The 20,901-nt window shown below is 37.6% G+C and overlaps 1 non-coding gene across 1 annotated transcript; it reads right to left on the bottom strand.

Annotated features, from left to right (window-relative positions):
- Positions 1-9,855: 9,855 nt before the first annotated feature.
- LOC127227579 (U6 spliceosomal RNA) lies at positions 9,856-9,958 on the bottom strand. Its single transcript, XR_007834998.1, has one exon. It is a non-coding gene; the product is annotated as a U6 spliceosomal RNA (small nuclear RNA).
- Positions 9,959-20,901: the final 10,943 nt, after the last annotated feature.

Raw genomic sequence — 20,901 nt, 5'->3', positions numbered from 1 at the left:
TGTGGTTGGTGAATGTCACCCTTGCAGTCATTTTCTCTTACTAGAACCTTGGAGAGGGGCCTTGTAAGTCTTGTTAGTCTGAGACCTCCTGAAGGTTTTTAGAGTTTATTTTCTGAATATCAGGAATCTAGACCTTTCCTTTTAAACAGAATGCTTCAATTCAGAAGAAATTGCTGCACAAGAATTAAACCAAAAGAATAACTCAAGAAATAGATTAATTCATTTTACTTTTTAGAAATTCCAATGTTCATATGCATATGTCTGTGTTTCTACTGGTTGTTATTCTTTGCTTTCACAAAATAATGCATTCAAAGTAATTTATTAACCCAGGTTTGCAAGAATCTAAATATCCACCACAGCTAGTCACTTTCAGCAAAGATTAACTATATACATTAATGATATTTTAAGTGATGTTCTAATTACATACAATCAAGAACTCTTAACATTAAAAGCTAAAACCTCACTTAAAAAAATCATCTAAGTACTATAGTAATAGCGTTAATAATAGTTAATATGGTCCTTTTTTCATATAAACTAACAATAAGATGTTAACATGAAACATAAAAATAAGCATATGTCTACTTCAAACTGTGTTCTTACAAACTTAAGGACTAGGTTATTCTGGCCTCAATTAAAGTTGACTATGGCATTTTAAAGAAAAATGTTGTGTTGAAGTACGGCTCACAATGCAAAAAGGCAAGACAAAGTTGAGAGGGCAATCCATCTCACAAAGAAATAAATCAAATAGAAAGAAAAGAAGCTGAATCTTTATTCAGAAACAAAATGTTACAACTGGAGAAATCTTCATGTGATAAGTTAAAACCATTGCTGAGTCAGAATAGAAATCTTTGTGGCCCTTTTGGTGTTTAAAACAATCATGAGCAAAATGAGTTTTATATGAAGGATCTGTTCATTTAGTCCTGTCTGGAAGAGCAAAGATCTCTAGACCTTCTCACTCATAGTGAAGAATGAAAGCAGATGTTCAGAATCCGGGCTGAAGTGACCACCCTGACTCTTGCTACTAGCCTGAATAATAAGAGCAAACCAATTTGAGTATGGTTTCCTCTTTTTTAAATATTCAGCTCTTGGGAGATGAACTTGGGTTCCAATCATTTCCCACTTCTAAAAACTAGTCTCAAAGACCAAAACACACCAAGAGTAACTGTGACACCACACACACTAAGCACAGGTGAGTGAGTCCAAGTCCTGGATGCTTAAGTAAGTTTATTTAATCTTTATAATTATGGCCTCAGATGGCCAGGTGCATTATCTGTTGAGATAAGCTAACCAACATTTCCGAGTAGTCTGTGTTTCTCAGCTTTTGTTAGATTCATACATTTTTCCATTGATCTTCACTATGAAATGTGGAAGTAATAAAATGCATCCTTAGAAACCCCCCTGGATTCCATACATATTTCTTGTTGTTCCCACTAGCAATAGTATATTTCCCCCTTAGATCTGTAACCTCCTCAATCCGTGTGGGCACCCTAATGCAAGCTCAAAATAAACAGAGTCTATACTCCTAATATTTAGTGTAGCAATTTTCCTATCTGTTAGTGAAACCATTCCCTTCTTAAGAAATGAAGACGATTAACAAAGAAGCACTTGATTTTACAGAGAGATGAAGTCAAAACTCACAAATTGGGCTAATGAAAAAAAGATCAGAAACACATCATAAGCACATGTGTTTATAGTAAACATTGAAGAGAGTTTATTGGAGAAACATGCACATATAAGTTACTGGAGAACATTCAGACAAGAAAAGCAGTAAAGCATGTACCCTCTCTGAAATTCATAATTTTATTGCCTAGGCAGGGTATATGTGGTCTTAATGTACCTTGGCAACAAGGCTACCTGGACCAAAAGGTTGAAAGAATGCCTGAGAACATGTCAAGACCGTGAATAAGACTTGAGAACATAATATTAGCCTATGAAGGACTAGAGAGCACCGAGTTTGGACCCAAGTGTGCACTACATAGAATGAGCACCAATCATTCATGTCTGAAAAGATTGCAGAATGCAGGCATGAGTCACATGACATCTTTCTATTTATAAACACTCAATCCAGCTATACCATTTCCCTCAGAACCTTCCAATAGAGAGAAGAAATTAGCTTTGTCAAAGGGCTCAAGAATGTAACAGAAGGGTACCTTGTCTGCTACCTTTATTTTTCCTGTTTATATAATTAATTAGATAGCACAGAATGGGTAATTTGTAAAAAGTATGAGTTATTTTATGGTTCGGAAGTCTAGGCCATGTAAAAGGACTATGTTAAGATCTGCCCAGCAGCTGATGCAGACCTTCATATATGATAGATAATATCACCTTTCAATTCATAAAGACCTTTTTATAACAAAACATGCCTCCTATAACTTCTAAGCCATTAATATATAAAAGAGTTTATTTTCTCCCCCTGACCTGTCTCTGTCACCCACCTCTCTCCTTCTTTCTTTTTCTGAGATAGAGTTTCTTTGTGTAGCCATGACTGGCCTGGAACTAGCACTGTAGACCAAGCTGGCTTTGAACTCACAGAGATCTGCTGCCCTCTCCCTCCTAGAGTGCTGGAATTAAAGGTGTGCATAGAGGAAGAGTTCTAATGATGACTCAGTTAACTCTTAAAGGATATATGAATCCCACTTGCATTTTTAAATTTGTTATTGTTTCTGTCCATGTCTGTAAGAAGTACGGTTTTTCTGCCCGCCGTCTGGTATTGTCCCGCTGCCGCGCCAGCCCCAAATAATGCATTGAGACTCTGTATTTGATATTATACTGTTGGCCAGGTACTAGTTTCTTATTGGCTAGCTCTGTCTTAAGTATTAACCCATTTCTGCTGATCTATGTATTTTCACATGGCCTTCTCTTACCGGAGAGGCGGCTGGTGTCCAGCTCTCTCCAGACTCTCTATCTTGACTCCCCTTACTACTTCCTATTTCCTCCTTGTCTCTCCTATCTTCCTTTCCTATTGGCCAACAGTGCTTTAGTATTACCCAGTATGAGAAACATATACAGAATGACATCTCCCATCACATGTCTGTCTTTCTCTCTGTGTTCCTGTCTCTCCCCTCCTTTCCTCTCTCTCTCTCTCTCTCTCTCTCTCTCTCTCTCTCTCTCTCTGTGTGTGTGTGTGTGTGTGTGTGTGTGCGCGCGCGCGCGTGCAAGTAGTTTATAAAATTAGGTACATGTGTGTACAGAGAAAAGGATATTCTTGCCTGTGAGGATTCTTGTGGAGGCTAGAGTCTAGTGGTTGATCTCAAGTTATTTACTATATTGCTGTCCATTCTACTTTTTTGAGCCTAGGACTGTCACTGACTCTCAAGCCCACATTATAGGTTAGATTGCTGTATAACTATTTCCTTAAGATCTACCTGTCCCACCCCACCTGCAAATACACATGTATGGTCTTTGATCCATTCCCCACATCAAAATTCGGACCTTCACCCTTGTACTTTACCCACTCTGTCAACTCCCAAGACAGAAGAATCCAATATGCAGTACCTGGAACTGTAGTTCAGTTTCAACAGGGAATTTGGAAGAATCACACATAGAACTCCTATTTCCCTGATTTACTTCTAGGATCATAGTGTTCTGAAGAGGGGAAACAAAGGTAATGCAGAAGAAATGTCTCACTACATAAAAGGCTTTAGATTCCCCAAACCCATGTAAAAGCTAGACATGTGGTGTGTACTTGTAATCCCAGGATTCCTGGAGAGGTGGGAAGGAGTAAGGAAAATCCCCCAGTAGCTAATGTACCAGTGGCAAAAAAAAAAAAAGCAAGAGAGACTCTGCCTCAGACATGTAAGGACAGGCTGAAAGCTAAATTTGTTCTCTGATGTCCACACATGTAGTGTGGCACACACACAGAGGCATACATGCACATACAGGCACGTGCGCGTGCACCCACACACACACACACACACACACACACACACACACCATTCTCACACATAAAACATGCTTTAAAAGAAAGAAAGAAAAGAATAATGGAGCTACATACTATTCACTATTTTGAAGCAACTTTTGCAAACTGTTGGTGGAAACTCCAAATTTGGAAGGTGTGGTTTCCTAAGTGGCCTCACAAATGGAAACTTCACCTATTCTGCTATTCTGCCCGATCATTTACAGTATTGACATGGAGTCATTGCCACTTTTCTGGGGTTCTCAAGACAATAGGGAACTGAATGGCATGAGCATAAGATGCTATTCTGTTTCACATGCAGTAGTGCATAAAGAAGAAAGATGCCCAGAGAAAGTCAACACTGAAATATATAGCCAAGGTCTGTAAAAGTGCATGTTCTGCATTGTCTCTCCTCTAAAAATCTACATGTACAAGTCACAGCAACTGGTTTTTATCTTATTCATACATATCTTTAAAAAGTGCACTCATTCAGTTGGAACTTTAATTTTTTAGGCTTTATTTCCTACTTGGTACACACTTAGGAACTGAGCCATGTTACCTGTTCCTGTTACATCCAATCCACCACACTCAATCATTTTCATTTATGAAAATGTTCAGGAACAGGAGGATGTGCTACAGAATGCCCAGATGAAGTCCTTAAGAACTCTAGTGTAACAGAGCACAGGAAAGTTTAAAGGACTCTAAGGCATACCCATACCCTTAAGAACATGCTTCAGGCATCAGTATTCTAATGTATATAAAGATGGAAAAATGAACTGTTTGTTCATATTTTCAAATGATTACAGTGAAGACTGAATCATTTTTCCTGATAAACAGCTGTGCATTTTGTGCCAAAGACTGTCTTGGTTTATTTCACTCAGAGGACATATCTGGACCTGGAATTAAAGTTGGAATAACTATAAAAGCTGAAAACAACCCACAGTCATTCTCTATGCCCCCTTTCTGCCTTTTTGTTAGGCATTTGTGGAGGATCTATGAGTTTCTATCTCTATATCATTTAAAGCTTAGAAAGAAAAAGTTTCATGCATAGATTTGGCTAAGCTAAGGTTCTGTATTTCATTTATTATCTAACCAAGAATGGCATATCCAGGAGCTAACTCTTGGCTTTAACATGGAGAGGAAGGCCAGGACTCTAGGGTAGAAACATGACCAAAGCTTGCCTCCATGGAACCCACAGTCATACTTTGAGGTAGGCTTGGCACAGAATTGCATTCATCAGAGATCTTCCAAAAGTCTTAGTGAGTTATAACAGTGTTTCAAGTCCCCAGATAATAATGTCAATAGTGAGCCACTGCCTGAACACTCCTGTTTCTCAAGTGATCATAGTTGACCAGGGTATGCTTGTAGGGACAGTTAACAATCAGGACACAAAACAATGTTGCAGAACCTTCTTTAATAGCACTTGTCAAAGAAATTTGACCACTTCAGTCAAAGAAATCTGAGTGATGCTCTTACTTGGCTAGAGGAATTGGGTGAGAGACCATAGCATGAGCTTTCAAATCCCCAGGTTAAGTAATGTTAAGACTCAATGCTTAACTATCAAAAGCTCAGATCTCTCTAGAGGGCTCTAGTTAAAATACTCTGCATGACAAACATTATTCACTTTCAGTTACAGTAATTGAACCATTCTTGTCTCTTAGCTGCCATTCTTGGACCCCAAATCAATGTTAAAACTGCATAAGGTACCTGGAAGATGGCAATTCTCACCACCATCTCCAGATTTCTAGTACAGCAACCACTTCTTCAGAAGGCTGTTTTTTTCAACCAAAAGCATTTATCAATGGCCAATGAATGGAAGTGTTTTCTACAACTACTATGATGCATTCATTTTGAGAGGGAAAGTAAGCAAGTTGTACGTAATATTGTTTTCTCAACATTGCCAAATTTCTAAGTCTGTTGTATTTCTTGTTCTAAATAATTAGAGGGAAACTTTAGTTTCTTAACCTCATTAACCATAGATCTTGGAAACCAGTGATTTGGTCAGTTAACCAAGCAAGCTGTTAGGGCCATTTCCAGCTAAACCACTTAGTAAATTCAATATTTTTCTCAACAGAAAAACCCAACCTAACTTTATATTCCATTTATCGCCTAAAAACATATTAGTCTATGATACTTAAGAGCCATCTGTAGGGGATATATAGGTTCCACATATATACATATGTGGGTTCCTCCAATCCTTGTGGTATATATGCTGTCTTCTCCCAAGATTACTAGTCACCTCCTGTGATGTTGCTGGATTGTAATGTGAGTTTGAGGTCTACGTAGTTAAGGAAATGTGGTTTAGAAGTAGACACTCTAAAAGGAAAAGGGAGTCTTTACCTTGGAAGATGGGAAAGTTTTAAGATTCAGTTTTTCCTAAAAGTTCAGTATTGGTCAAATGTTTTTTTGTTTGTTTGGTTTTGTTTTTTGTTTTTTTTCTAAATTAATTTTTTTATCGGTTGTTTGTGGATTTCATATCATGCATCTCAATCGTCCCACTCATCTCGTCATCCCGTGCCTTCACATCTGCCCTCTGCCCTTGCAATCTCCCCACATCAAAACAGAATAAAATTTAAAAGGAAGACGAAATATCTTGTTGTGGAAGCGGTGGTGTGTAGTGAGATATTCACTTCATCTGCTCCTGTGGCACAGACCACACCCATTGGGGGTGTGGACAGGGTCGGATGTTACCTGGGGGAACTAAGTCTGAGCAAGGGGCTCCCAGAGCTCTCTTGCTTGCAGCACAGGGACAGGAGGACATCTGGAGGCACCTTTGGGACCAGGAACCTGCTGGTATTCATCTGTCTATGTTGTAAGTTATGTCTCTCTGAATAAATACCTATTCGGCCTGTCTGTTTCTCCTGATCCTTATTAAACCTCAATAGTGATGAAATACAGTGAGTCACTCAGTACACCCTTTATTCCTCCCATCTCACATCAATACTTGCAAGTGTTCGCTACAATGAGTCATTGCCTGCCCTCAGATGTTTCTATTTCTAAATGAGCCATTGATCTTTCATGAGTCCTCTCACATTAACAGAAGAAATTTACCAAAGATAACTGAACAATTTTCTTCAAAATCTCTAAACTGTGCCTTAAGACACAGTTTGAGCTTGAGCTCACCTTTGAGCCACATACACCCACATCTATATAGTACATTTTAAGGACCACTTAACACTGTCATTAAGTTCATCATTATTTCATCTGTAATTGGAACTGAGAGTTAAAAGCCTTGATTTGACTCTTTTTCATCTTTGAAGTCTTTCAGTGCTATATCCAAAGCTGTTCCAAACTCTAGCAAACTTATAGTCATTGTCACTGTTGTATTAACAGAATGTACCAGAACATCGAACTTTCTGGAGCCTTGATAACAAAGGTGGTTGCATTGCTACTGCATGCCATGGATTACTAAAATACCCTCTTTCTCTCTGTAAGCAGTCATTCTTATCCTTATGAGGTGACTCATAAACAAGTTTAGGCCACAAATCCTTTCTTCACACTTTTTCTCTTGGAACAATACCTTGTGGACAAAAATTAGGTCTGCACACGAGAATCTTATACGCAAATACACTCTGAGTGTCTTTTATTATTGTTGCTTTGGGTTTTTTGTTTGTTTGTTTTTCAGGGTAAGTTTTCTCTGTGTGGCCCTGGCTGTCCTGGAACCTACTCTGTAAACCAAGATTGTCTCAAACTCACAGAAATTTTCCCGCATGTGCTTCCCAAGTGTGGGTTTAAAGGCATATGCCATCACAGCCCATTCAACTGTACTCTAAGTTTCTAAAATAGTGATGTAAATCAAAAAGTTTAAGAGAGTAAAGGCAACCAGAGAATAATGATCTGAGAACAACATACTGAGTAGCAAAACAAAGAATCAGTTTCCTAGAAGCCTAAATCCTGGGTACCAGGCAGAATTTGAGGGTGTGGTTGTATGACAGAAGATTAGGACAGAGGCATTTGAGCTGTGGGACCCAGACCCAGCTCTACCACATATGGAAAGCAGAGAGGGAAAAAGTACTACCATTTGTCCCTCATCTCATGGCATTAGCATCTAATTGCCCACCAGTGCTGTGAGTACATTCATGTACCTCAGATACGCCTGCATCTCTTCAAAACTTGAAAAGGATCCATCCTTATCAAATAGCCCCTAAATGTGTGAAGAACAGGGCTTGTGGTTGTGTTTTAGATAGATGAGTGATTGATCCCACAGCAGAAACCATTCCTTTCTCCACTTCAGATTGGAATCCTTTGGCCACACTGGGTTATGACCCTTGCTCAGCAAAGAGAACATCAAGTGACACTGAGGTATGTGTATATGACAAACACATTAGATGAATGAAAACAAATTTAGGACAGAAGAAGATGGTTGACAAGAACTTAAGAGGAAATGGATATCAACTCATGAAAACTGAAGTCAAATATGAATAATTGGTGAATGTATTGATAGAAAAGAATGTGATGGAGTTTCAAATACACTGGTATAGCTATTAACTTTTATCCAGAACATCATATGGCATCCTAAAGAGGAGTTAAGTACTTTTGGATTATTGCAATAAATTCATCTTTCTGGTGACCATGAGAATGTGAAATTTGAAGAAGTTAAGCAGTTAGCAAATGAAGAGAAATTAAAATTTGTCCAACTTAGTTTACCAGCAGGATCTGTGGAAGCCAACGTCAATACAGATTAAAATTAAGCTAGAAAAATCACAATGATTTGACTTTCTCAAATGTGGGAAAGTTAAGGGAGTGGGAAATGAGGCTGGATACCATGATATGTCTTTAGTGACATATCTGTAACTGTCTACTGTGCTGTGCATAATTAGTAATAGGAATGCTGTAAATGTTTTTTATTCACCCCACTTCTATTTTCCATCCTGAGTAATTCAAACCAGCATGTGGGACACATGGGAAGAGAAAAACTTCTAAATTACACACAGGTTTGCATATTGGCTCCTTGCAGGATAAACTGTGTTAAAAATACAAATTCCAGGATGTCAAATCCCTAAGGGAATCATGTCTCTCTTACTTCTCATGTTTTTCCCTTTTCAGATTACATAAATACCAATGGCATTTGTTGCAGAGATTCTTTGGAATTTTTCTTTGTTCCATTCTGCACATTGTCATTATTGAACTGTTTTATCCTGGACTCCCATTAGCATCTAAAGAAGTTGTCAAATATTGTTTTCCAATGAAACTATTCTTCCCAAGCTATTCTAGCTCCAGGGAAAATTAATTCTGGTGTCTAAGTAGACTTTGGTTGTATATCAAAAGACATGTGATCATTGAACTCTCAAAGGGGAAGAAGCCTAGATTGTCTAGTTATTCTTTCCAAATTTAATAGATGAGGACACACAACAAGGACGTTTAGTAATGTTTTCCAGGAGTGCATGGGTCATTAGCAGAACAACTAGGTCAGGAACTTTTTTCCAGATAATCTAGAGTTCATTCTCTCTGTGTCACTTCAATATCAAAAGGCATTATCACTTGAAGTATAATTGTTCTTTTTCAGAGTCACAAACACCTTATAGTGTGTTTTACATAAGAAACAAAATAGGACCATTCCACCCAAAAGGTAACCCAGGCCCCACTCTGCTTGGCTTCAAGATATTTGGACTCAAATCCTTAATGCAATGTCACCTTTGCAAGTTTTTTCTTTCTCTGTAAATTCCTTTCAAAAACATTTTAGCTTTTCCTTCTGACTCCTTCTTTCCAAGAGAAGCCTTCAAAAACTTTATTCACAATATAATTGCGTATAATTTCAGCTGAAGGTACCACCACAGATAGGAAACATAAAGATTCAAAGCCTCCAAGCAATGCTACTGAAATGAGAGTCTCTTTTGTGTGTGTGTGTGTGTGTGTGTGTGTGTGTGTGTGTGTGTGTGTGTTGTGCAACTCTGCCTAAGCTCACCAAGGCCAGGAGAGGATTTTGGGAGTCCCGTTCTCTCTCTTTCTGCCTTACTCATACAAATATGCAATACTTCAGTGAATGGTGTGTCATTCTTGCACAGGGGTCATTCTATTCTCCATTGTATCATTCATGTTTTAGTATATGTACTTATAAAGTGAGGTCACAGGTTGCTTTTCATAGGCGGGATGTGTTTAAGTGCCCTGGTAAAGGGCATATTCATGATGAGCTACCAAGGCTAAGGCTTTAGGACTTTCACCAGGGACCTTCCAGGACTTGAGATGAATGAACATTTGTGCTATGCATCATATTTTTTTTTTAGTAAATTTAATCCATCTGCGTTTAGCCTATCTACATTTAAGAACATTGTATTTACTTTATCATATCTATATTTAAGAATGTTTTCATTCTTTTTCACTCAGATATGTTTTATATATTTTTAAAAGCTAGAGGAGTCCATCAGCCTTGTGGTATAAGCGAGATGGTGCTAAGGAAACTTCACTTTAGTACCTATGAATAGTTTAGAGTTGAGGCAATAGTTGGCCATTCCCCAACCACATCCATGTATAATGCAGTAATCTACATCCTCGTGTATGAACAGCTTCTGAGGATACTTGAAGACAAAGGGAAAGCATCCAGATTTAGTTTGGCAAAGGGATAGACAACCTGATATAGTGGAGAAGAAATGAGCATAGAAATGATTTAGCCTGAGGAATTATTCAATGCTAACTCTAGGTTATACAACTTGTTTAAATCTCCACACTTCAATTTTATTGCTTAAAATGAAAACAAGGGAACTGACCTTGGGAAGCACTGCTGAGGATTCAAAGGATCTTTGTAAGTCCCTGTGTATGCCTAGTAAAGTCTATGCTTCATAATCAGTCCACTATTGAGCATATGTCATACATTGTCCTATTAAGTCCACATATTCAATCTGTTATGTCGGTGTTGCCTTTTTGTTTGGATGATGAGAAAGTGCACTTTTTATCAGGATAAACAACTGGCAAGTAAAAGACAGTATTGAAATCCAGTTATTTCTCACCCTCTATGCTTTTGACAAACTATAGGATCATTTTGTCTTATTTGTTTTACTATAGCATCTTACTCTAATGCATATTCACAGTGTAAGAGTTCTTTAGTGTAAAGAATCAAAATTAAAATTCATTTTTTAAACATTTAACTTCATGCATGTCTGAGTGATTTATCTGTGTATATGTAGGTACACCATGTGCTTACCTGGTGCCAGGGGAATCTAGACGTGGGTGTTGGATCCCCTGGATCTAGAGTTACTGTTGTGAGCCACCATACTGTGTCAAGGAGCAAACCCCCTCCTCTGCCGAGCAGCAAATGATTCAAAATACTAAGCCATCTCTCTAGCCCCTAATTTTGTTAGTTTTAATTGACAAGATAATTACTCATCAATTAAAGAGATTGGGGATTGAAAATTTCAGATATAAAACAATGCAATTTCAATAAAAATATGTTGTATTTTTATAATTTATTGCCATTTAATAATATTTGAAGTTGGTCCTGGAAGAAAAACATCCCTAATCTTTCCAATCAAAATGTTGAAGGAATTGGTTCCACATCTCCAAATTGGAAATAATGTTCTGCAATCCCAAAGTCTGTTAGAAATCTAAGTGTCTCACAAAAGCCAGATTGCCCTTTCTCAGGGTCCCAAAGTGGCCTGTTCCTGGCTGCATTTAGACCCTCCTATTACTGTATCCTAATTTGCCATTTTTAAATGTCTCTGACAGCAAAGACATTCAGATATGACAGTAGAAGAAACCCAGGGTGGGGGAGGTAGGAGGTAGCATAGTGCTCTTGAGAGTTTTGTTTGATCATACCTAGGCAGAGCCCTGGCTTTGTCTCTTGTACTTTCCGGCCCTTGGCAATGACTTAACTGAAGGTTTCCACCATTAGTAAGTTCAAGTTCAAGAAGGAAAACAGCTTGTACCCAGGGATAACTGAAGCACCATTTTTTTTGTTTGTTTGTTTTAAGTTGTGTAATTCTCCCAATAGTGATGCTTAATACATTCATTTTACGGATGACCACATTAATAGCTAAGAAAATTAACCAATAAACAGCTTCTAAATAAATAATGTTGTCTAAATCCAAATCCCCATTTTATTTTGCTGAAAAAATCAGTGTCAATCGTCATAGTGCTATTTGCAAAGATTTCTTAAGTTCAAGGGGTATTCATTGTTTACAGAGAAATTTAGGGTTATTTTAATTTTTAGTTCTTTTTTTTTTTGTATTTGTCAGTAATTTTAGTTTCCCCAAAACAATTTAGATTTCTTTCCATCAATTTCCAATAATATATAAAGTATGAAAATATAGTATTTTGATCCAACAAGTTACCATGGACTATATTTCTAGGGTGTAGACTGTCCTTCATATTCTCAGCTCTTTTCTGCACAGAATTTCAACAAAATGCTTTAATAACAGACTTCCATTTTACAGCTCCTCTGAGCCATTTCCCCTTCCATTTCAGGTTCTCAGGAGACAGGCATGTTTAGTTTCATAAACAGTTTACTGTCTGATGTTACAGAATGTGGTGACATGCTTAAAATGGCTGTGATGGAAAGATTGGACCACCACTGCCGGAAGGCCACTCACAACAGGACTTTCTCAGCCACCCCTTGCCGTGACAAGCCTAAATGGAATCTGGCCTGCAGAATGTCTGGGTTGTGTGTGAGTTTGGTGTCAAAGCAAGTCCAAGCAAGTTCTCCCAAATGCAGCCTTTACAGCATCTCGAAACTCAAGAACATTCCTTCAAGGCACCACCCACCTTTTCCAGTGGGAATCCAGAGATATGATCCTCTTGGAATTAGCCTGTAAGTGGGAGAGGGTGTTAGATTTGTGCTGTCAGAAGATTCATGGGGGAAGGGCAAAACCAAGACGAGAAAATGAATGTTATTGCCACCAAAATATTCTCCAGGATGAGGGAGTATACCCTGCAGCTGTTGAACAAGGCTGCACTGCTCAACATATTTTACATATTTACATACACCAAGTATTTCCAAACAGGCTTGTGTTTGTTTAAAATTCCCCTACTGAGATGTCTGGCAAATCTGTCATTGTAGAAAGTTATTGTAGAAGTTTACAAAGACGTTTTCAAAATCACACACACATACACACACAAACACACACAGGCAAATGCACACACGTCTACGTGTGTGTGTGTGTGTGTGTGTGTGTGTGTGTGTGAGAGAGAGAGAGAGAGAGAGAGAGAGAGTGTGTGTGTGCAGGTATCTGTGTGCATGTAAGCAAGAGAGTCACTGTCTTAGGCCACATTGTAAAGCAATCTGGATTATTCTACTTATCACCTCCTGCTTAGAAATAAAGTGAAATAGACCCTAAGACTAAAGAAATAGAGAAAACATATTATTTGAAGCTAAATTATTCTTTCAAATTAAAATTATGCACAATGCAAAATATAAATTTACATCATTCAGTGATCCTTGGTTAATCCTAAACTGTCAAAAATTGAATTTTCTTAATTGCTCTTATCTTTAATCTTTGACTTGAAAGTACTCTATACCCAACTTTACTAAGATCTAATTGACAAAATAAAATTAAATATATTCAATGTATGCGGTATAGTTTTATACACGCACATATTGAATGGTAATTACTACAGTCCAAATTCACTAACACATCCATCATTAAAAGTGGTTTGTTTTTGTAAGAAAACCCAACACTACATAGATTTCTCATATAACTGATTTCTTTTGGAAACTTCAAACACCACAAAACCACACAAAAACACATTAACTCATTTGAAAAAGGCTAGGGAACTTTCAACAGAAGAGACTGGGTAGTTTAAAGCTACATTTTCCTTTTAGCAAGATCCACAAGAAAAGGATAGAGTATCATGCTTAAGGAGGAACAGATTTTGTATTTTTTGGCAACATATTAAATCCTCTGCTGCTATATTTGGCTCTCTGTAAATAGTGGCTTGTACAAGTGCAAGGCAGGGATCAATGCTGGTGTTCTTCATTCAGCCACAGCCAAACTTGGTATGGAAAGTAAAGCACTCTTGTTTGGCTATTGTTTCCATCAGGCTGGCAGTTCATTTACTGATTAGCAGCATGCCATGGTATGGATTCCTACTTTGCTTGTTGAATCTATCAAAACACGCTTGCTTTTCTGTAATAGTTTTCCACTGCTTAACTGACAGCAGATGGAATGATTCGATCTGGACAGAAGTGTTAAGACTTCAACCACGTCAATGTGGTTATCTGCCACTATTTAGTCAAATGAGACAGGATGGGCATAAGTCCCACCCCCCCAAGCAAAACAGCTAAATGGTTTTTGGTTGTCCTCAGAGAAAACACTTCAGTGAGTACGAAACTACACTCCCTCCAGAACTGTTTTCAGGTGGTGACCTCTTGGATTCTCCAGCTCCATAAAAAGTCCCAAACACTTCAGGAAACATTTTGAAGAAACATCAGAAACATCCTTGATGCCCAGTTATCTAAAGGGAAGATAATACCCCATACAAACACAAAGCAATGATTATGTTCTATTAATGTTGGATGAAGAAATAAATCCTCCCTGGCCATAAGCTGATTTTTAAAACCCCACTAAAGGCAATACATTGTGGTAGAATAAGATGGGTTTACATTCTTTCTCCCCAAATTTCAGAACACGTATCTCATACAGAAATGGGGACTTGGCAGATGGGGCTGTAAAATACCCAACATTATACTGAATCCTATAAGTAGAACTAATTTGTAACCAAAGGGACCCTTACACATGCAAGGAGGAGGTGGAAGAAAATGTGAGGGTACCACCGGGTGGGGCAAACTGGTTTTGAATAAGGATGGAGGGACCAATGCTGAAGGATTGCTGAAACAGAAAGCAGAAAGGACCCAGATCTTCTCAAGGAACGTGTGAGGCAGCTTCAGTCTGTGCTTAGCAGCCCACCAAGACAAAGCCTGTGCTAGATGCCCAACAGGTGCAGAACTGTAAGATAATCTGCTTGTGTTGTCTTAAGTCACTGCATTTGCAGTAATTTTTTTACAGCAGCCATAAATCCCTTTTATATTATCCTAGTCTAACTATGTCAGACTGTAAAGGAAGCTGTGCCAAATTACTTCACCTGCATTGCTGGAGGATATTCTTATTTAAGACTGCTTTCCACATGCACATTTCCATATTAAAGAACAATTAAGAAAAAAAAGAGGGTCTATGTAGTTAGCTTGTATAACTTCTTTCACAGTGCAAACTCTTAGGAACATCTGCTCCGGCCATTTCTTTTATGTCAGTCAGTTATAGAAAAGTTTTGTTGTTGCTGATCTGTCTTTTCACATTGCTTACACCAAGTTCTATGCTGACAAACGTGGAAACAAAATCATAAGAACCAAACAAAGAGTCAAACCAATACCTCAGAAGCATCATACTGAGTAAACTTCTCAAGACTCCTGCTGTTATGTCATTAATTCATTTTACTTACTCTTCCATTGTCAACATGTGTTTCATAATCCACTCCAAACTGAAACAAATAAATGTCATGGCTCTGGAAATTAACCTCATAGTTTATAAAATCTAAGATGTGATTTCTGAACAATATCTACAAGTTGTTTAAACACAGAGAAAATGGGTTTAGGTACTAGAAGTTCACACCCAATCATTAAAGTCATATTAAATTATTTATTGAGCAAATTTAAAGAAAATGACATCTGTTTTTCTTACAAAGTATTCCATGATTTTATATCAGTGACACAGATAGGAGTCCTGCATTTGAAGAATAACCACAAAACATCGTATGATTTTACAATAATAAGGTCAAGAGATTTAAGCATTATACATTACTCATTAGTTAACAATGACAGCAGAGCTGAGATTGCTTGACTTCCCTTCCTAGAAATGTGAGACCAAGGTGCCATGATTTTTTTCAGAAGTAACAAACCTGGAATCTCACTGTATGTCAATGCTAGAAGATATGAGTTCTATCATTAGTTTTCAGTTTACCTTATCGAGTGATAAATATAAAGTTTATCATATTGTGTATCTTTCTCTTTACAAAACCATTTCACCTTACGTAGGTGTACACAATGAAAATAAAAGGAATCCATGTTTCCTTTTAAATATATGCATTTTAAAATGATACAAAGAACTCACATGAAGGTTTCCCTATATTGTACATCTTGAAAAATACTTATATGGAATAGTGTTTGTAAATCAGATAGGATGTCCACAAGTATACATCTCCTATACATTAAACCAAGTGTGTAAAAATCACTACCTTTGGCTCTAGCCACAGCACAAAACAAAATGAAACAAAACGGTCTACTTCTATTTGTATAAAGAGAAAAGTTCACATCTTAGACAGAAAGGAAGAAAACTTCATTAAGAATTTTATATTCAAAAGAAACTAATCTTAGGCTAAAATTTAGTAGTCAGAAATCATTCAAAAAGAAACTTTTTGGTGTTGGTGTGTCCCTTTCTAGAAGAGTGGGAGTCCCTTTTGACTTACACAACATAACAGAAATGGCAAATTACATTTAAATCTATTAGAATTCCCTGTGGTTTAAAAGGCAGATTTAGAAAATGTCATTGGATCAATATAAACTGGTCAAAACTTCAAGACTATTTCCTTGATTAATCACTTCACATCACAAAATGTTTCAAGCAAATAAAAGCCCATAACAAAAAATTTAAAGTTAAGACATTTAACTAAGACTAATGTTATAGTTTAAAAATTCCCAGAAAGCACTAAGAGTAAAAATGATATGCAATATTCTACAAGTCTGATCTGCAACCTAGTACCATGACCACACAACCAGGGCAATTAGTACTGTGAGGCTATTAAAACTGAGGTTCCCTTGCTGGCTCCGTTCATTCCCCCAAACACCAAAGCCGTCTTTCTTTCCTAGTTTATATATGTGTGTTCTGCTAGTTTGTAACACACATGTTGGCCTTTCTTAAATCATTTTAATCAAAGTCTTCATGTTATAGTAGTGGATTTGAAGGATTCCTCAAACTAGACTTTTAAAGAGATTTGGTTTTAACTTGTCTATGTAGCCTTAATATTATCTGAAAGATATCCATTATACATTCTGCAGGGAAGGGTTTTAAAAACAAAAACAAAAAACAAAAAGAAGACACCAAACAAGCTTAGTCTTTGGTGTCCCTTGCACCTTAAAGTCATAGGCTGGCTTCATTTTTGGTTTCCATGAAGCTTCTACTGTCCTCCCAGAGCTGGGAAGGTGATCCATCGCAGGAACCCTGACTGCCATCAATACCCCTTTGTAACTGCAACAACTCAGTGAACTCTTTCCATCTTCAATAACCAACACAGTGTCAACATCTGCTTTCAATAAAGTTGTTTCAGTTTTTTTCTATAATAGAGTAAATCTGCTGACTGCGATCATAAAGGGGGTGCTTACCCCTCCCTTTTCCATGCAAACGATTTTTTTTCCACCATATTGTGCAACTTTTTTTCCGAGGCAAGTAAAAACAAAAGGGGGGGGGTAATGAAAAGCATCATTCTCAGTCCTTTTGCCACAGAAACACAATGTATATCTGACAAATGCAAAGTTAGGTGGCTGGATGACACTGCCCTGTTAATTTCAGAGACAGCTATGTATGGAGTTGTGAATGAATATCACTCAGTCTACATACCACTAAATGTTTAATTAACTTTCCTTCAGAAACACCATATTAAAAACTCAGACTTAAGAAGTAAACACTTTATTCTCCTGTAAGTAAGAAAAGGAAAAGGGTTTCTTCGCCATGACTCCTTACAGAAAAGCATTTGCTGGTTTGTTTGGCTGCTGAAGAAGGAACATGTAATGTGAAGAAAAAGGGGTATTTAAGAGCTCAAATTAATAATCAACTTGAACTGATGGTCATTTGTGGAGGCTGTCTGTTATTACTGTAAGTAGGGTACATCTGTATATATTTTCAAACTTTCCCAGCCTTCCTTATTAGGTAGTATTATTCCATTTAATTTTTATGATGAGGTAAGTAAATAAAGTTCCAAATCACACAGTAAGCCATGGCTGAGTCTAAAGAACCAAGTGTGCACTAACTCCTCGTGCTCCCCTACTTGCTTCCCAGTCAAACTGGTAACGTGTGTCTTTGCCTTGCCCATCACTTCCTGCCACACTCCCACTGGCTAAATGCTATTTAACACAGGATGCTTTTCGTAAGGGACAGAATGCAACTTATAGGAAATACATTCTCTGCCACTTGACATTACAGCTACTGCCTTCAGCCATACAGTAAGCTTAAAGCTACTTCCTTTACCATTTCTGTAAGCTTAGAAATGGACAAATATTATTTGTAAAATAAATGAAGAGCTCATATAGGCATCCTCTAGGACAGTTTTTAATCTTACAAAATCGGGAAACGTAGTCTGCAATAGTTTTGCAATCCACTAATCCCTATTTTATACATATCTGGGCAATATTACTATTGGGGGAGGAAGAGTTAGTTTAACACAAATCTTAAAAAGAAATGGAAAAGAGAAAAGTTAAAACAATAGCTAACTTTCTTGATTTATAAAAATGTTTAGACTCTAAACTTTAAAGACTCTTTACAAATTCACAAGGAAATATCAAATATCCTGTGTGGGCCCTGACAGCCAACATTATGCTGCTTCTTAGTTTAGCTAGTTCATTGGTGGAATAACAGATTACACATAAATAAAAGTTTTCCAGTGTCAAAGTTTATAGGTTTTCAGACAGACTGAAAGAAACTGAAGTTAGAAAACAGGCTAAGGTAGGGTGGGTCCAATAAAGTCAGAGAGGCTGATGGTACCCAATCTTCAATCAAGCAGCCAAACCGTGAGGTGGGAAATCCAGGTTCAGACTGTAATAGCACTTAACATGCTAATAAACTCAGATTACTTATTATGCTGTGTTTAAGTCCCTTTATTGTTTCTCGTTGTTAATGTCAAAACATTGAGTGATGCTTGACAATCAGCCATGTTCTCTCTCTATTTACTAGATTTTGATGTATTCCTTTCATGACACTGTGCCATTAATGGCCATGCCTGTTCTCAAAGAGAGCACACATCTTTGTTGCATGCAACAGAATTCAGATTTCTCATGTTCATTGGGCCTCAATCCAAATAATGTTTTGCCCATAGTTATGAGGAGATAAGAGCAAAATCACTGAATTATCGGCTTTCTCTTTCAATCCTATTTGATGGTAAATAAAGAACAAAGCAAAGAGTTGGCCCTCTTCACCTCACATGAGCTGAGAAAATCCAATGGAAGGAGCTCATCGAGTTCAAGTGTGGCACTATTTTCTAAGAGATCGCCACATAAGACAGTTTGTTCCAAGGCAAGATAACAGCCAATGAGTCTCCCCCATGGCAACTACTGAGAGCTTGTTTTTCAAAACTCAGGAGGCCTCAAGCTAAAATGACTTTGACACATTCATTCAACTCTGTGTTCTACATATCTGTGCAAGTAACAAATAAAGCAAATGTAGTTATTGAAGTCCACATTTAAAAAGCACAGAATTTAATGAGGCTACTGTCTGGACATTTAAGTTTATATACCAACAAGTGGAATTTACCACAAATATAGATTATACTGGAGAAAATGTGAAGACAGTGTTACAGAAAGTCAAGAAGAAATGATGGAGTCTGTGGATACAAGCAATGACATGGGTTTATAATGCAAGAGCAGCAGGAGGAGAAACTAATGTATATGATACAGCCAAGCAAAATGGTAAGAGTTGAGCGAATTCTGCTGAACCACTTGTGTTGTTAATATGTAAAATATTCACACCCATGACATCCACAATTAAAACCAGAAAGTAGCATGTTTCCCAACATTCTGTTTTGTGTGGCTAAGAGAGATGAGAAAATTTGAGAAACATAATCAAATAAAAGCATCTGTATTACACTTACTTCCTTATGGCAACTGAAAGGAACAATAGACAAGGTCTTTGATTTGCCAGTCACTGATACCTTCAGAATCCCAAACTTTGCCTAATCTTCTCTTACGGTTTATCCCAACTTCACTTTCCTTTTATCTGTGGGCCACGTGAGGTTCACTTCAAGCTTTCAACTTTTAATTCAGTTTCTTCAATTGAAATATAAGCTTACATCCATCATCACTGTTAATCCTCTGTAATGTTTGAGAAACTAATTACACTTAAACAAAATCTTGCAATATGCTCCAATTAAAACAGTACATACAGAATACATCACTTGTCAGTTTACAACAGTGAGGGACAGTCGGCGCTTTGTCATGTGTCTCCTTCCTCTCCTCATTTGAATTCACGCCAAGAAATGAATTCATTCAAAGTATGGCTTCCAAAACTGCTGTGAACAAATGGTTAGAAACTAGGAAAATTAGTCACTGGCATGTATCCACAGGTTATCATGGCTGAATGCATAAGCTCTATTCCCAGTTGTTAAGAGTGGATGGACTACAAAAAGAACAATGTTTCTACTCATTATCCTAAACTTTCTTGTTAGTCAACCTCCAAGAACTCTTCAGAAGAAAGCAAAGTAATAAAATACCCTATAATTTGTGGCCCTTTAAAGGAAACTGCTTATTTAAGCCACACATACACAGCTGCAAACCAAGGGAGCCGTCATGGAATTCAATCTTCACTGAGATTCGACATAAATGCAGTATGGCACTGGTTTGCCTACGGTAGGGTCACTGTTACAGAAAAGGCTACACCCCTTGAGGTACCCTCAGAAGCACAGACACAGCGCATCACCCCACTCTGAAGATCCGGGATTCAACACATTGTGGCCAGTGCTTTTCTGAGAGCAAGTTCTTTAAACAGAACTCAACAATTGTTACAATATTTAAAAAAAAAAAAAAAATACATCCCTCAAAAAATATCCCCTCCATGCTAAACCAAAGTTCTGTATTTCTACAAAAATAGATGAAGAGAGAGCTACACAATGATTTTCCTGAAGGAATGAGCATTTTCAGTTGTTGGCTCATCTTCTCCTGACAAGGCAGCTGGTTCAAGAAGAAACAAAAAAATCTAAGCAAGGTACGGGGGTAAAGGGCGATGAAAACGAGACGTTGCACAACTGACAAAGGCTCAGATGAGAGAAAACAGACAACATCTTTCCTTCAAAGACTAGGACCCACGCTGTTTTCTCCAGAAAAG

The sequence above is a fragment of the Phodopus roborovskii genome, unplaced genomic scaffold (genome assembly GCF_943737965.1).
Source record: "Phodopus roborovskii unplaced genomic scaffold, PHOROB, whole genome shotgun sequence".
Taxonomy (NCBI): Eukaryota; Metazoa; Chordata; class Mammalia; order Rodentia; family Cricetidae; genus Phodopus; species Phodopus roborovskii.
Note: the sequence above shows the minus strand (reverse complement) of the source record. Positions and strands in the feature narration are given on the sequence as shown.